Raw genomic sequence first — 18,771 nt, 5'->3', positions numbered from 1 at the left:
AACCTTTTTTATTCATCTTTTATGTTACATGTAATCGTTTCAGAAATCGCTTAGATGAACTCATTACTGCATGGGATGTTATTCAGCCGATACTTCCTAGATAAGATACATTGATAGTAAATAGTTTATAATTAGTGATACTGACTAACAATACGTAATATAATGTATTATTTTATTATAAATCCTATATAATTATTAATACTCTCAGTAGCACCTAGTGTAACGTCTACCGCTCACATATCTTGTGCTCTTGGCAATAAACTTTAGAAAAAATATGTACTCCAAATATAATATATATCCAAAAGGAAATTTTTTAATATCTCTTAATATCAAGTTTATATGGGATGCTATATTGAAGATATTCTGTATTTTTATATTATAAGAAAGAGAAACAGTAAATGGTGTTGTCAACATCTGAATTATGAAATTTTTAAATTGCAAGGATTTTATCGCTACTACGTGTAGTATCAACATTTTAAATATGGGCTAAATGCTCGTGTTGATCTGGATTTTATATTTACCATCTGGACCTGATTTGCAATCAAATTGATCCTGAATCACATTATTTTTTAAATTATGGAAAACATCACGACAACATATCAGTTGTCTGGTTCTCGCTCGCATAGATATAATAGGCTATTGTTAGGCAGATGTGCTGGCTGACGGTATGTCAGAGATATTAATTCAGAATATCTGAAAACACTAGATATACATTATGAAAACACTGGCTATACATTATGAAATCTATTGTTTATAACTTTTTTTATTAAAAAATTTCCTCCAAAAAGGAAGTATTCCACACTATGAAAATATATGTATGCAAGTAGATCCCATTAAAATAAAAAAAAATCTATCAAATTAATTAAAATATTTCGTAAGGATATCAGTCTCTTGGTATTTGTCAATGGATTATAGCCAGTTAGGGATCCCTAGAAGCTTAAAGCTTCTATTAAATGATTCCGGTAGTAGTTGTATCTCACAACTGATTTGTCACTGTCCACTGCTTGCATAGTGATAATTAGTCATACTAGTCCCACTTTTTGGAGGATTTTGATCAGCTTCAAAATCTACCATACAGAGCAGTTTAACTTCATTACAAGTCCAAGGTGGTTATAAAGCTCTTAAATTAGAAAGTGTCTCATATATACCTTGTCACTGTTCAGACCATGAGTAATGACGATTACTCACACTAATGGCACTGATTTCGAAAGATTTTAGTCAACTTCAAGATTTACCCTTGAAAAGAATTTTATGTATTGTTATAGGTCCAGAAGGGTTTATAGGTCTTATATTTTTAAAAGTAGGCTTAATAGGCCAATAAGCTGAAATGGATCCTTAGGATTATCGAATAAACATTCAAAGGATTTTTTGATTTTTGAGATATGATAACCTCTTTTTTTGACATATTCCTTTCTTAGAAATTTAAGTAACATATGTCTAATAATTAATAAAAATGTTCCAACTAACTATTTTTTCCAACTAATGCTTTTTTTTTAATAAATAGTGATTGAAAATTGTGAATTTATTTTAAATCACTTAATAAAAACAATGTAATTAACGAACTAACTAATTAACGAATTTTTCTGTTTAAATTCTTTATAAAATTGACTTGAAATATTTTTTAGATTTTTAATTAAAAATTTGTAAAACTGGTACACTTTTCGCTATTAAACGAATTTGCAGTCTTTACCCAACTTTTTGTTTTTTGAACTCTGTATATCTCTCAATGAAATCCTGCTTCCTTGGCAAAGTACACAACTTTCTCAATTATAATTTTATTAATTAATTGTACTTTGCGTGTGTCTTTCCCCAAATGACCTTGAATTTAAATATACTTTTTTTTTATTCTCTTCTTGATAAAATTAGAAATGTATATAAACACATGTATTATTCCCATACCCATTCACACGATGACGTGGCAGTAATCAGTGGCGCTGTCAGAAAGTTAGTAGAAAAAGTTAAATAAATTTTATGCTGGCCTCCGTCTTCTGAGAAAGTTAACTGCAGGATAATAGCTTGTTTCCTGCATGAGTTGTCAATTATAAAAGTACATAACAAACAACTTCCACAAGCCAAAAACGCACAGTCATGGCGGCCAATTTTCACAGAAAAATGCTCAAGAAATTCATCTTAATGTAGATTCGAAATATCGTTAGGGCGGGCGAGCAAAGTGGCTACCACGCATGCAAAACATTCTTCCAGGACTCGCGTGAATCGTACCAGGAAAGACGAAAAAATTAACAAAAAAAAACATGATTGATGATGTTTCAATTGTTTGGCAGTAAACAAATTCAACTTCTTCGGCGTTTGCGAAATTTTAATTTAGATACGCACTCTGCTGAGCCGGATGAACTGGGTGAAGTGGTAACAGTTGCGAAGTACTTAAACTGTCACTCAAATTCGAATTGTTTTTAATATTATTTTTAATAAATTTCTTTGTCATATTTGATTTCATTTAAGAAGATAATTATTAAGTAAATCCACAAAACAATCAAATTTGCTGTTATCAAAATGTTTGCTTTGCACATCAAACACTTTTTGTTATTGCTCAAATATTTGATGGAATATTACAAAATTAATCGTTTAAAAATCAATTTGGCTGTCTGTTCTGTACATTAAATTTTAACTTTATATTTTATACATAGCAGTGTGGAATTATAGGATGTATTTAAAATGAATGAGGATTATCAATTTTGGCTTTAACTGATGCCAACAGTGGTAAGGTATAACCTTTGGTAAGCTCATTACTACATGCATTAGCGCAGCAACCGCCACACTGGAGTGATAATTGTTCGTGCTTGTGCTTCATTATTGCCAAAGCATCTTTTATTAATTACAAGGATTAAAATGTTAAATCCTGCGTATTTAATTTTACAACAACACCGCCATTTACAAAAATGTAAACATCGCCGCAAAGTTGGCGTTCGAAAGCTGAATGCGAGTTAATTGAGTATCAATTAAATGATTTTTGTGGATGCCTTTTAGGAATTTATGATCATTTAAATAAATTAAAATGTATTCCAAAATTTATTTCAACTGAAAATGGTATTTCTAAAATAGTAGTAATAAAATTTTAGTATAAACAACAAAAATGTGGATATTTCGTTTTATTATAATATTATTTGTTAATTTTTAGATGGTTTTTCGAATAGCAAAGAAAGAAATAAAGGAAAAACACAAAAATTTATTTTAATTTTTATTGAAATTTTATTTGAAAATTATTTGTTAATATAATTAGTAATTTATAATAATTTAATATGACTTCTCATTATCATTTTCATATTAAGAAACGAAACTTAGTGGTTTAAAAAACGAAATTAACAAAATATTCAAAATTTCAATAAAAGAAGAGTATTGAAATTTAACACTTAATAATAAGAATAATTAATTAACTAATTCTACAGCTGATTAATTATTTCGTTCTAATATAAAACTGACCAAGTGAATTTGTTAATGAACTCTAACAACAAATTAACAAAACTTCAAGTTCGAACATAGAAGTCAAGTACAGCTTTGACTCAAGTACGATTTCAAATTTGGTTGAGTTTCAAATTTGGCAAAGTACGAGTTCAACCCTTGGTACTTGGGGCAGTCTCTAAGTGTTGTTTACGAATAATGAAATACAAGCAATTATTCCAAGAACAGACTACTAATGATGAGTATTTGGCAATGCTCGAAATAACTGTTATTGGTCAGCCAAAAATTCAATTAATTGAAAATAATAAAGATGTTCGTTGTAATTCACTACTGTTCAATAAAAACATCTCTATTGGAAACAATAGATTATATTAAGTATAATAGTCACTGCCGTTATAACTGATGTTATATAAAGTATAATAGTCATTGACATCATAACTGACTTTAAAATCAAATTAAATTTAGAAGACATATCATATATCATAAAATCGGAAAATGTGGATATAATTAAAATATATAATCAGTCTGCGACTTACCAATAGTATCTTTAGAACATATATCGCTCTTGAAGGAAATAATTTACATTGATGAAAGATAAAATACATAAGGATTTGTATAGAATAAAATTGGAAATTTGGTTTTTTAATGTCATTAATTTCAGTTATAAAAGATAATGTACATTAGTTGAAAGTATACTGAGTAAAATTGTCAATTATGGATAAATAAGAATTCATAGATTAATCAACTATAATTAATTTAGTAAGTAAATAAGTTAGGCTTTGTCTCTCACCCTGTCGTTCATCTGCTCAGTCTCTTGACAATATTCTCTTTCATATTCTCGTTCACTTTGTAGTGTACCTTGTCGTTACCCGTGTCGCTCATATGCTCGTTCTCTAGTCATTAACATTGTCATTCACTTCATTCTTCATCTTATCGTTCACCTTGTCGTTTAGTAAGTAAGTAAATAAGTTAGCCACTTTGTCTTTTATCTTATTTTTCACCTTGTCTTTTAACTAGTCTTTTCCTTTTTCTTTTACCTTGTCGTTCATTTGTTCGTTCTCCTGCCGTTTACAATGTTATTGAATTTTTCTTTCATATTGTCCGACACCTTGTCGTTCACCTTGTAGTTCACCTTCTCAAACAGTTAGGTATTGGTGATATTGCATGAATTGCACAATATATTGCTTCCCCAACTAATGCATTTTTAGGATCTGGCATTCTATGATTACTTTCCACATGCAGTCTTTAAGAAAATACTCCAGCGAAAGAAATTTGGTTTCAATAAAGAAGTGGTTGTCTACTCTGAAGCCTACTTTGTGATCAAAAATAGATCGTTATACAGAAAAGATATCAAAATATTAGTAAGGTCTTGAAATGTATAAATATATGAAATGTTTATTGAATAAATATCTCTTAAACAAGACTGTAATGCTGAATGGACTCGAATTCTGCCTAACAGGTGATCACTAATTAATTATACTATGATTATACCATGAAATCATAATAGGAAGTGCTGAGTTACTTACATTTAAAGTTTTTGATCCATAATTTGACCACCTAATACCATTTTGAACTTTACTATCTATCATTATATTATCAAAAATTAATGAAAATAAAATCGTATTGAATTTAGATTTCATAAGATTTCAAGAAAATATAAAGACCAATTTTACCCCATCCACAAACTAAGTGCTCTACTAACTAGCTTCACTTCTGTAATAAAAATCAATTTAGCTATGATCTGGAAAAGCTTCCACATATTACTTTTGTAGAATTAATCCAAATAGATTTACTTACAAATTTATTTGTACATTAAATACAATAATCGCAAAGTAAAGCCAAACAAAGAAATGGAATAAATCCGAAAAGGTGTGTATGAATCAAACATTATTTGCTTTTGTCTTGATTGACGATTAGTGACTTTTAAGTACAAAGCTTTAAGCCAAACAAAAACAATTTAAGGTTATTTGTTTAGTTGCCTTTTTAACTAACTACTACATAAACACAAAACAAAGCAAAACAAAACAACACAACACAACACACACTCATACATCCATACATTGAGTGCACATAAGCGATGCTACTACCCGCATAAAAATACAAACAACAATTCACTGTATTGTTAGCTTTGTACGCCATTAATCAACAAAAACAAACAAAATGTCAACAGTGTTGCCAATCATAAAAGCGCACCGTAAATCGCTTGAAATTGGTAAATTGGTGATTTACCAGCAAATAATAAACAAGTTTAGTAGACATATTGACCAAAAGTTTTTGTACGGTTAACTGATGATGGAGAGACACAAGAAAGAATGGTCAATCGTTGTTTGAATATGTGAATGAAGCAATTGTAGCTAAAAATAAATAAAAAACAAAAACAAAAGAAAAAAAAACGAAAATAAATATGTAAACAGGAGTAAAGTGAATGCTAAATCAACTCGAACTTAAAACTCGGGAATCCACAATAAAAGTAACGAAATCAGAGCAATACACCTGGGAAGGTTGATGAATAAATATATGTGTGTACTTGTATATAGCTACATATTTATTTATATATATTTGTGGTGATTAAAATAAAAGTTTTTCAAAAAATATAAAAAAAGATATGAGTTTTTTGTTATGTACAAACAAAAACTGTACTTTACATTCACTTGTGACGGAAGAAAGTCCTGCTTTTTATAAGCACATCAAGTAAACACAAAATTTGTCATCGAAAAACGGGTATAAATAATTAATGAAAAGCACCACATAGGTTTAAGTTGAAACGGATAGGGATTTGCTTTTGTGTTGTTTGGATACTTTGAAGTTTGTGCTACTTATATGAATCATTTTTTTAACTTTAAATGTATATATATACAAAAACTTTCAAAAGGACTTATGTGTGGAAGAACTTTTCCATTGGTGCTGTTACCAGACATTTTATACTATTTTTCTAGCTTAGATAAACCTAGACTTCTAGGTATTAAGCGTCTTGATTTGAACTCTTTCCCCTAATAACTATAAAGTAGTTTTCCATACTGCTCTCCAGGTTATTCTTAGAAATCTTCTCTATTTATTTCTAAGAGGTCGTTTTAATAATAGTCCTAAGTACTAGAAAGAAGTTTCTCAAACTGCCGTCTGAGGTATTGTTGGAAATCTTCTCTATTTATTCCTAAGAGGTCGTTTTAATAGATTTCAACAGAAATTGTGTTTGGAAGAACTCTTTCATTGGTGCTGTTAACTGACATATTAATCTATTTTTCTGACTTAGATAAACCTAGGCTTCCAGGTACTAGGCTTCTTGAACTAAACTCATTTCCGTAATTACTAGAAAAAATTTTCCCATACTGCCCTCTGTGGTATTGTTGGAAATCTTCTCTATTTATTCCTAAGAGGTCATTTTAATAGATAAACGTCTCACATTGTGTATCTTCTATTAAGAAAAGACATTATTTTATGTATTAAGAACTAATAGATAGTTATGGGTTTAAAAAGTCATTTATGACTTTTTTAAGAAATTCAAATTCATTACCTATTCAAATTCAATAATCTAAGAATTCAACAACTTTAGTATTAAAAGAATTTTAGGATTTAGGACAACTTACATCGGATCAAGAAAAAAGACTTTATAATAGATATTCAACACTACAATTTTATGGGACAATTATACTCAGAGATATCTCTGAATCCTTAGAGGTGGTATAATACCTATTAGGCCACACCATGTGATCTTCGAACATTATAACATCTAAATTTCCTTTGAGTCACTTTATGGCAGATATCATAGGCATCTAATTTTATGTCCTAAATGTCATAAAAGTACTGACATTTCGTCATTGCAGACTCAAAAGTATTTAGCATAGATTTTTTCTGCTTGTAATTTTTTTGAGTTACAACGAAAAAGGATAACAGGAAAGGTCAACATCAAAATTGATTTGTCCTTTTAAAACATCAAGTAAATTTTGTAAAACTCTGCACTTCTGATGACGTTGTCGGTGTTGTTTGGTTTGAGAGCTTAATTTGTTAAGCTACAAAGCAGAAATTTAAACAGAGCAGGAAGTGAAAATTTGCTGTGCAGTCTTTTTTTTCTCGTTTTTTGAAATCAAGGTGAGTTATTGAAAACTGCAAATAAAAAAGTAAAATACAAACAAACACAAAAAAAATAAACTTCTTGTTTGACTTCGTTCATCACTGAAGTTACTGCCACTGCTACTCTCACTACCACTACCACTGCCACTACCACTGCTGTTGTTGTTGTTGGTACTGTTACTGTTTTACTTTGCTTTCATTTGGTAATAAAAAAACCAACAGCAAAAGGGTTAATATTGATATTTGGCTTGTGTGTTTGCATGTGGGTGTGTGTGTGTGTGGGTGTGTAAGGCAGATGAAGTATGCATTGCTCATGTAAGCATTATTTTTTTTAATATGCACACGTACGCACACACTGACTTTTACACATAATGGTGCGCTTTTTATATCCGTGCATATGTCAATATTTACATTTAGCAAATATTGACCAGCATTGATTGTTGCTTTTCCGCAGTCGAATTACTGTTCTTTTTGCGATTTGTTGTTGTTTATGTTTGATTCATTTTTGTTTTCTTTTTTTTTTTGTTTTTCATAAACGGCATAAGCTATCTTCCATACATCAATGCAGGCACCAGTTTATTTGTTGTTGTAAGGAAATGGCATGGAAATTCATTTACTTTTTGCTTAATTCAATAAAATAGCAATGATTTATCAGTTAACGAAATATTGAAACATTGCAAACCAAAACAAAAAAAATGTATAAAGTTTTTTGTAACAATTTTTTTTAATGATAATGTTCAGTTCAATACTGCTAGAGATACAGCTAATTCACTATTTATTAAAATTAGCTCATGAAACCAACACATATGAGAAATTTGTGGAGGTTTAGTACCTACTAATTCACACGGCAAAACATAATCGTGATCCTGGAATCAAATAAAAAACAGAAAACACAAGATCTTTTTAAAGATTTTTACAGTTTTTCTTTTTGTCTAATTTTGACATATTCTGACACTATGAAGAGAAACCCTATGCGTATACCAGGCTATAGTCTTTAACACCAATGTCTTCAATGTTTTCTTATGAGTTTTTTGTTTTTGTATTCAAATGTAACAAATAAAAGAATGAAATATGCATAATCAATAACTGTGATTTATTTCCTTAGACTATCAAATGGAGATGTTCATAGCATGTGATATAAAATAGCGAATCAACAGACGATCCGAACTAAAAGCCTATTGTACATATTTCTATTTTATTTTATTCTGATAAGAGGAAGCCTCGTCTGCTCTTCGACTTAAAGCTACTTTACAGTGAAAGACTAGTGTCTACGTTCGCGGTATCATTCTCAATCTTTTCAGTCGTATTCCAAAAAAAAAAAAATTTTAGTGCAATTTATATCCAGGACGATTTTTGATTGCTACACATCTATGAATGAAATGTTGTCTTTCCGCGAAAACAAGATAGTCATATAATCATATGGAATACCTGTGCATATCTGTGCAAGTCAATTTAATTTTTACGTGTTTATATTTAAATTGATTTATAGCTTTTTATTTGCCATCTTTATAATTTAACAAAAGATGGGATGATTCAACTGCATGTAGATATCTGTAGAAGAGTTTTTACGACGGTTAAAGAGCACGAGAATTGCTGTCTTTAGAGTTTAAATTTCATATTAGCAAACTATTTGATATGTCTTTTCTATTTCTGTCGCCAGTTTTCTTATTAAATCCAAGTACATCCTAAATTTTCTTTTATCATACCATAAAACTGATTAATATTACTTATGTTACTTCAATTAGCAGAAAATTCCAATTCCAAAAATTCATATAATCTGTAACTGTAGTTCATCTTTACAAAGTAGATTTTCGTAAAATTCTGAAATATTTTTTGTTTTAAAAATTTGAATATATTTTTAATTAATAAATTGTTCATTAAAACATGAAATTGTAATTCAATTTTGCTTTCCAGTATTTATGAGTATTATCTGGCTTTCCGTAATCAGTTGTAATCCTGTTGCTGAACATCATTTTATTTACTTCCTTCAACCCAAATGTCTGTGCCACTTGTTAGAGAAGCTTATCCAGTGCATGACGTCGATGACTCCTTCGCAGTATCTTCAACTCGAAAACGTAAATGAAAAGTTATTGCAGCACTCCGTACAAATTTTCCCGCAAATATAGAGCTACTTCTGGTATGGGCATGGAAAGTAATAACGCCTGAATAAATTCTTCGCGCCATACACGAGTGCCACGCTTTATTTGGTCACAAATCTTGATTGTGTTCCTGGAGCTTCAAAATTGTGTTAATAATGTGTTTGGAATGATGTTACTGCCGCTGATGACAGTGATGAAAATGAAGAGTTGCGTCATGTCATAAAATAAAGTAATGTCAACAGCAGTACCAGCCATAATCATAATACGACTACAAGTGCTGAAGTATCTAAAGTCGTAACGCTCCGCCATTATAACAAACAAATGAAAAAAAAGGAGACAACAACAATACAATCATAATAACACATATATAAAAAAATCGGCTAAAATGATGTGTGGGTAAGAGCGAGTGGGAGTAGCAACTAAAGATGATTCCCACACGAAATGCAGATTCCAAATTTGAATTTGGTTGATAACGACTTTTTAAGAAAATCTCATCAAGTGGAATTATGACACGCAAAATTTTTTTATATTGTTTAAATTGGCAAAGGAAAACCATTAATTCGAAACTTTTTTATGGTGCAGCATAAACTGAAAATTTTTTATCAACTATAAAATTTAATGATGCATTAAATTATTAAATTCTTTCCGAAATAAATTTTAAGTGCGAGGAAGCCCTAAAAATTATTATTTGGTATTAATTTTAATATTATGATATAATAATCTTTATAACGAAAAATTTTTTTTTATCTGAATTTTTTAAGTAGGTTACTATTCTCGCTATTTAATTTCGCATAATTCAATAATCTTAATTTTGTACAAGTTAAAAAAATTTTTAGATTATTTTTTCATTTAAATTCATTTTAATATATACTTTACTTTTTTCACTACAGTTATATTTAATCCAAATTGCATTTTATAAATTATTTTCTTGAATCTTTCTTCTGCATTCACGGCGCTTATCCCCAAGCTCTTGGCTGCAGCGATAAATTAATCACCTCTAATTGCTCTTCATTTAATGAGGTTTCTTTATAAATTGGCAGGAAGGTGCGTTCGATTTAATTAATAAGTTTTCAATGCTGACTTGAACTGACTTAAATGTTTCAATTTATTTTAAACTGTTGCGAAAGAAAACTTATCTTACAAAATTAAGAAAGATTAATTAAACGATAATTGTGCCGGATAGATTTTTAAAAATAATCCCATTGCTTTCAAATAGAGGGTATTTTAGAATTAAGGATATAGGTATCAATGGACAAAATATCGTTAAATAGCAAATAAAATAAAATAACAATAAATATAAGTAACACAAATAAAATATAATAAAATAAAACAAAATAAAATAAAATAAAATAAAATAAAATAAAATAAAATAAATTAAAATAAAATAAAATAAAATATAATGAAATAAAATAAAATAAAATAAAATAAAATAAAATAAAATAAAATAAAATAAAATAAAATAAAATAATATAATATAAAATGATACACAATAATAAAATATGTTATGTTAGAATATAAAATAAAATTAAATTTATATTGGCAATAAAATTTAATTAATCCAATATATCTTGGGCCGTATGAATAAATTCCCCAATTGCACTTAATCAAGTCCATTCATGGCTATTTTTAAGCAACTACATTAACATATGTCATATACCACGTTTTTCTTCAATTTGACTTTGTATTATCGGTTGTAGTAGCTCATAGTAAGTACCACAAAGGATATGACACAAGTAAACTGTCATGCGGTGCTAACTAGTTATGAGAAACTTCTTAGAACTTCTCCATTAGTTACACAGACGGTACAGCGTAGTTTTAGTAAATAACACTATCACCATATTTCAAAAGACGAAATACTGGACTTCTGGCAAACAGAGAGACTATATTTTGTCAAATTTTGAGCTGAAAGTGTGATCTCCGACTTTTAAATTTAAATCTTTATAATTTCACTATTACTTACTTACTTACTTTACTTATGTGGCCATAACAACCCGTTAACGAGTTTTGGCCTGACGCAGCATGTCTCCTCAGGCGCCTCTGCTGCGTGCACGCCTTCTCCAGTCTCGTTTATCAAGTCCAGGTAGTGCTCCCTCAACTTGATCACTCCACCGGAGACACGGTTTACCTCTACGTCTTCTTATGCCAACTACTGCTTCAAATACCTTTTTCGCCGGAGCGGCTTCGTCCATTCTCACGCTATGACCAAGCCAGCGAAGCCGCTGGATGTTTCACCATTAGAAAATCAAAATTATCATAAAAAATATTTATATATTAGAAAATATGGAGAAGTAACTAATAATATATATACATATTGATATACCTTTTGAAATTTTACTTTGTTTAGTATTGATTTAAAAACTGTTTAACATAAAACCCATTGCCTGATAAGTCTGTTGGATAACTACTAAAACTACTTTTTAATAAAATTCGACTTTATTCATGAACTAGTCAACGTTGAGAGTGGTATTATTATTCCAACGATTCTGTAACATTTCGATACCCTTCTGGTAGAATGTGGCGTTGCAAGTTTGTCAGACTACTGACTTATCAGTGGTTGTGTTATTTTATAATTTTTATAGTTTTTATGAATTTTATAAATTGTATAATTTTAATTAAGACTTCTTTATATTAAATCAAAAGCGGATGCTATTTACTAATTTCTCCATATTTAGTATCTCCATTTATTATTTGATATCTAAGATAAAGTATACAAATTCATTTATTGATATATGAAATAAGCGTTGACATATAGTTTCTCAATCACTCGAATTACCGAAAAATGTTGATAAGAAATTGTATAATTATGAATTTCCTGTTGACATTTAAAACGATTAAGCCACAATGGCAGGCTTTGCAAAGGATGAAGTTAAAGTTTTGTATAAATTAGAAGAAGAAGGAAATCTACATACGTAAAATGACACAACTCTCCATCTGCCTTGACAATAATGGAGCTGTTACTGCCATTACTTCGAAACAAGCTTAACAAAACGCACCGGATAAGGAAACAAAACAATTGAATTGCATAACATGAATAGAAATGAATTGCCGGTAGACCACATATCCACATGCATATCCTTTAGGAACAACACAGCATACAAGCAAAGCAAAACAGTCGAAAGATAAGCCACAGTATGTGGGAATGTGAGAAAAATATGCTTTGCTCTATAATCAGTCATATAAACTGTGGAAGTAAATTAAATTGCTATTGTTTTTCTGGCAGAGAGACCTATGTTAAAAACAACAAAAGCTTTATTAATCATAAATTATTTTTTGAATAAAAATAATAAAATTATTTTCAGTTGTTATTCACTTCGAAGTAGTGAGCTAAAAGTAGTGAGTGTCCATATACAAGTCAACACTTGAATGAGTTTGAACATTCCACAGTATAGGATATTCCCTATACAATACTTCTGTATGTTAAAAAGTCCTTGTAGTTGTGTTCCTTAAATCGTTCAATGTCGATCGGTTGTACATTCCAGTAAGTTTTGTTTGGAAATTTGCATTTTGCATAATCGTTGGATTTTCTATTCCACTTGATGTTAAAATTTTCAATTCTCTATTGCACAAAAGTTTTTTCTTTTTTCGATTTTGTGGCTTTTTACCTAAATAAACAGCAAAAATCAAAAAACTCAAATTGACATTCAAGTTTCCTTCCGATTTTGCTTTTGTGTGGTACCATAGTCCATCGATATAGCGAGATAATTGTGGATGCAAATATAAGGTTACCTACGTTAGTTACTTACAACTTCAATGCATTGACGGATTTTACTTTTTAGTTGCTTTCATCATTTAAAAGTGATCTATAGAACTTGAAATTGGAAAAGTATGTAATCATATTTATATTTAAACACATTTTACATACGAGTGATATATGTAATATGTATATATTCAATTTTTCCGTGATGTTAGAACATAATGTTCATTACTTCTCAACAAAAAAAAATTAAATATATTGATTTTAGTATTCTATAAAAAATATTAACGAGAATTTAATTAATAATTTATATATTTAGGTATATTTATTACATTGCCATTATAAGAGTAATCATGAAACGACCACCACAAAAATAAAATAAACTGAACAATTCTTAATTCTATTTATTGTAGGATTGTTTTTACCGGTACGTAGAAAGCACGAAAACTGATAGACTTACCAACACCGCGTTATCAAATCTCAAAATGGTTGCAGGTTCCTCGGGGAGGTATGCAGATCTGAGGTTAATTATTCCTTAGTCTGATGAAGTGATAAACAATAATCCAGTCATGGCGTAAAGAGGGGTTTTGAAAATACCTCGAGTTCAGAAAAAGTAAATGTGCTCAAGTGCACTGGCTCAAATAGCTTCAACATAATAATAATCTCAGAATTTATTCCACTGACATGATCTATTAGAAATGAATAATAAAGATTTCAGCTGTTGACAGTGAAGGTCATGGCGCTGCGAATCACACTCTAGTAATCAGTGCAGAGTTATAAGTTGAATGAAATTTATACTTAGAAAACCAAGTTGTATGCCAGTTAACATTGACAATAATTTCTCTCTGCCTTCCTCTCTCTCTTCTTCTTTGTTTCTCTTCCTCTCACTCTGTATTTCTATTTCTAACTCTCCATCTTTATCTCTCTCTTTCTCTTTTCCTTTCTCTCTCTCTTTATCTGTCTGTCTGTCGTCATCTTTCTTCCATTTTCTTTTTTCATTACAACCCAATGTGAGTTCGACTCAATAGTTGTTACACTACCTTGATCAAAAAGATACAATTTATTAAGAAAATTAAAAACACAAATTCATCCTTAATAATCAGTATTATCACCTTCAAGTACACTTATACCAGCGTTTGATCCAATCCTCAAAACTTTTTTAGTCATCAAAGAAGTCTCTTATTTTTTTTAAATCTATTCTCGGCTGCTAAAAAAACGTTTCCCAAAATAGTTTTTGGAGTCGTCTAAACAAGAAGAAATTATAGGTAGCCAAATCTGTCGAACTCATAGGCTGTTTAATGATATTTGAACTGTTCTTGGTCAAAAACTCACGAGAAAGGACAACAATATGGATGGTGCGTTATCATGGTCCATCATTGTCCATGAAAAACAGTTCGTCTCATCCTGTAAGCACCATTTACTTGCGTGATGCCTGGGTTGCATGCCATAAACCCGTGTTTCTTTTTAATTAATTACTTTTTTTATAAATGTTAGGTCGAATTCAAGTGTTGAAACCATGTCTTTTGCAATTTCAATACTGCAAGTCTTAGCACCGAATCTTTAACCAAAGTATCTTAAAAAGATCCATAAATAGTGTTCAAGTCTTGTGTCACATAAACGTTTGTTCTTAATAGTTTACTGTTGAAAAATTACTCCTGATAGCACTGATTTTACAAATGTTAGGTTATAGCAATACAATTTATATGGAAAATTAATTACAGATGTGTCAACTTTCGTGTGAAAGCATCATGGTTTTAATATTTGGAAGCACCACCTGGCAGCAGTTCCAGAAGCTTTCGATCAGTGAAAAATAATATTATTAATATGAAATCCGTATAAATACACACTTTGTTCAGTAGTCTAAATAAAATAAAAATTTATTAAAAATGAAATTCCAATCAGTATTTATTATTGTATGAATTATAAATGAATTGCAATGAAATATATATTTGCTCGTAGCTTTTATCCTTCATCCTTTACAATTTAGATATATAAAATCCAACGATTCATATTGCTAAGAACCCATTTCGATGGCTTGAATTTCTTGAAATATATGAAAAATTTAATGAATATGTTTGCTACGAAGTTGTACACACAAATATATGAAGGAATAGAGAGAAGTTATGAATCGTGGTATTTGATACGTGGATTATGTCTGTAAATTGAAAAGAGTTTGATTCGTTAATTCTTTCACTTGACTGCTTACACTTCTAATACCATAAAATCGAATTAGGTTTTATTAGATGAAAATGTGTATCAAATTGCTAATTTCATTTAATTCAATTGCATTGAGTTGAGTTTTAGTTTTAGTTGAAACGTTTGATTTGTAAGCTAATTTGTTCATGCAAATTGTTGGATCCAGGTTATCATGTTACATAAAATAAAATGTTTACCTGTTATTCAAAAATACATACAACATATATACAACATATTCGATTCGTATCTTTCTAAGTGCTTTCTTTTTAGACGACAAAGCAATTTTTCAGTCGCAAGCTGAATACTAACAAAAAGTTATTTGCTGTGGGGTCATGAAACTATAAGTACTACATTTATTTATAAATTGCATTTATAAGTGTTACGTAGTTTCGTAAAAATAAATGCATCTATAGATAGAGTTTTAGATCATATCAAAAATGCTAAATCGTGCCTGTCTCATCGTAACTTCTATAGATATATATATTTGCTTTTAAACAAAATTCTCATAATTTGCAATAAAATTAGTTAAATATTAGTGAAATAGAAACTGTTATAACTATAATAAAAACCCCTAATACTGCCAATAAAGTTAAGTTGAGCCTGAACCATCGTAACTCCATAAGATCATGTTCGCTGGTGTCTAAAGAAATTCCTTCTGATTACCTGCGTTACCACTGTCAAGGCTTGTCGAAGTCTTCACAAGAAATCAGTCGAATTTTGGCTTTTAGCGTTTCGTTCGGTTAAACTTTTTCAGTTCTATATCCGCCAACTATTCCTGGCAGACTAATAATATTCTGCTTCTTCTAATAAACATGCAATCGATTTCTGTTCTACTTAAATTTTAGTACCAAAGATTATAGAATTAAACCTAAATGTATACACTTAATTAGCTATAAACAGTAGATGATAAATATATTTATAAATTTTGTCACCAAATTTGTTACTATAAAACCATACAGAATACTACATTAAAGTTCCATTTGGTACTTTTTAAGAATACTTGATACAATGCTCGGATTGTGCTTTAAAGGTAGCAGCTTGTTCACCTCTGCTGTAGCAATTTAAGCATCTGTAGTTAATTTTTAAAGCAGATAAAGTATGCTACATTAACTGTCAGTTTGGTGGAAAAAAAATTAAATCATTTTAATTTTTCACTCGGATGAGTGCAAAATTAAGTCATTAAATGTGAACGCGTTGGTGGCTCATCTGTGGATGAACAAATGATTTTAATATTATTTGCTGTGCATAACGATGCGTTACAGCACAAAGGCGATTCGAGAAGCTCTACAACTCTCACACAGTCACCTAATTCTCCACCATAAAGCTCACCGAAACTGTGTAATGGCATCATCACAACACCTCTACTGGATGTTCAACAGTATCTAATATTTGCATATAAATGACTATGCCATAAGGTGGTTTCAACTGTCGAGTTGAAGTGCCGATGCTGCCACTTCTACTTTGTAACATTTTCTTAACAAATTTATTCTAATTGTAGTTAGTGCTGTTACCTATGCAATAGCAAATAAAGAAAAACAAAAACAAAAAATTTTCTAATCATATATTTGCTGGACGAGAGTATTTTAGGGCTCTTATCATTTTTTATCTAATATTTATATCTTGTTGGATACTGGTATTGTCTCTCGTCACGTATGTTATCTACGATAAATCTATGATTAATCTTGAATCTATTTCATCATAGTATTTATTTTACAACGTTTACTTAGATTTCTGCTATATTCGGAGGTAATTATATGTGCATATCTGTTCTAAATATGATATGATTAATATGAATACACTGTGAAAGGACGACGTTATAATAAAAGTAATAAAAATTTTGAACTGAAACGAACATAAATCATAGAAATTTTAGATATGGACAGAAATGGACACTTAAGCTTTTTTGTGCAAGAGTATTTTCAGTCTGTTTACATCCGATTTTTAAATGTTTGCAAGTATTTAGATCAAGGGAAAAAGTGATCATATTACAGTTTTCTATTTTAAAGGTTTCTACAAATCCTTCATAAAAAACTATAGATATATTAGACGAGAGTTGATATAATTTAAGTAGATCGAAGAAGCTTGCGTAGATTTACATCAAAATTTCTAAAGAAGTGATTTCAAAATTTGATTAACTTGCAAGTATGTACTACTGCTATACAATTATTGCTCTAAGAAAGATACAAATTGTAGTCATCACTCATTTTCATGAATTGTTACACATATTATTACTGTTTTAGCTATTTTTGGCAAGAAAATCTTCGAGATCCATTTTGGTACCATATATATGGATCAATAATTTTCGATAAACTATCAGTAACAAGCCTCAAAAATTTAATTAGGTTAACTGTGCCTAAATTTGACAATTTCTAAAAAGGACAAATACCAAGTAGGTTACTCTTTATCTAAATAGATTCAGATAGTGACATAGCACATTTTCGACAATTTTTTCATCTCTTCATCTTAACAGCAACTGCATGTAATACGCATTCTAGTCGCCTGTATACTCGGCAAAGCGTTACTAGTTAGTCTGAACTTATGCAGGTCAACATTACTTGCACACATAAAATATTTTACAAATCAGTCACAAATCTTTGATGCAATCGTTAAATAATAATGTGCTCATCAACTCAAAGTATCCCACAAAACTCATCCAATGTAGAAGATTTGCGTCAAAATGAAGAATTGAAAAAGTGTAACAAGAACTTAAAAGTGCCGGGAGAGCGTTGATATGATTTGGGCGAAGGAAAAAAGTGATCAGTAAAACAGTTTCCCCATTTTGAAAGTTTCTACAAATTCTTTATAAAAAATATGTAGATACTTATATATTTGCCGAAAGTTGGTGTAATTTGGGTTGAGCACAGAGTGTTCACTAAAAAACTTGTCCAGTTCGAAGAAATCTACAAATCAATTGAAAAGAAGGACATAGCACAGCGTTGTTATAGTTCGAGTCAAATAAAGTAAGGTTTATCAAAACTGGAACCTATTTTAAAGATATATACGAATTATTTTATAAGAAAGACGTAGAAGTAGAAGAAGAGTGTGGTTGTAATTTAGGTCGAATGTATAGTGTTTTCCGCAGTTGCTCACTTTGGTTGTTAAAGAAAAAAATTGCAATATTAGAAAAACATTGGTTTGATTTACTCAGTCTTAAATAATAGATAATAACGAGAGAACATGAGACAGATGGAGGCAGAAGATCTGGACAGATGGAGGCAGATCGTGGGGGAATCTAATGTTCATATTGGACTGTAGTAAGAAGAAGAAGAAATGATAGATAAATAAATGAAAAAATAA

The 18,771-nt window shown here is 29.9% G+C and overlaps 1 long non-coding RNA gene across 1 annotated transcript; it reads right to left on the bottom strand.

Moving 5' to 3' along the window:
- On the bottom strand, positions 1-4,423 carry LOC119685946. Its single transcript, XR_005252842.1, has 2 exons — positions 4,208-4,423; positions 1-96 (listed from the first exon to the last, which is right to left on the bottom strand). It is a non-coding gene; the product is annotated as an uncharacterized LOC119685946 (long non-coding RNA).
- Positions 4,424-18,771: the final 14,348 nt, after the last annotated feature.

Source organism: Teleopsis dalmanni, chromosome 2 (genome assembly GCF_002237135.1).
Source record: "Teleopsis dalmanni isolate 2A chromosome 2, ASM223713v2, whole genome shotgun sequence".
Lineage (NCBI taxonomy): Eukaryota > Metazoa > Arthropoda > Insecta > Diptera > Diopsidae > Teleopsis > Teleopsis dalmanni.
Note: the sequence above shows the minus strand (reverse complement) of the source record. Positions and strands in the feature narration are given on the sequence as shown.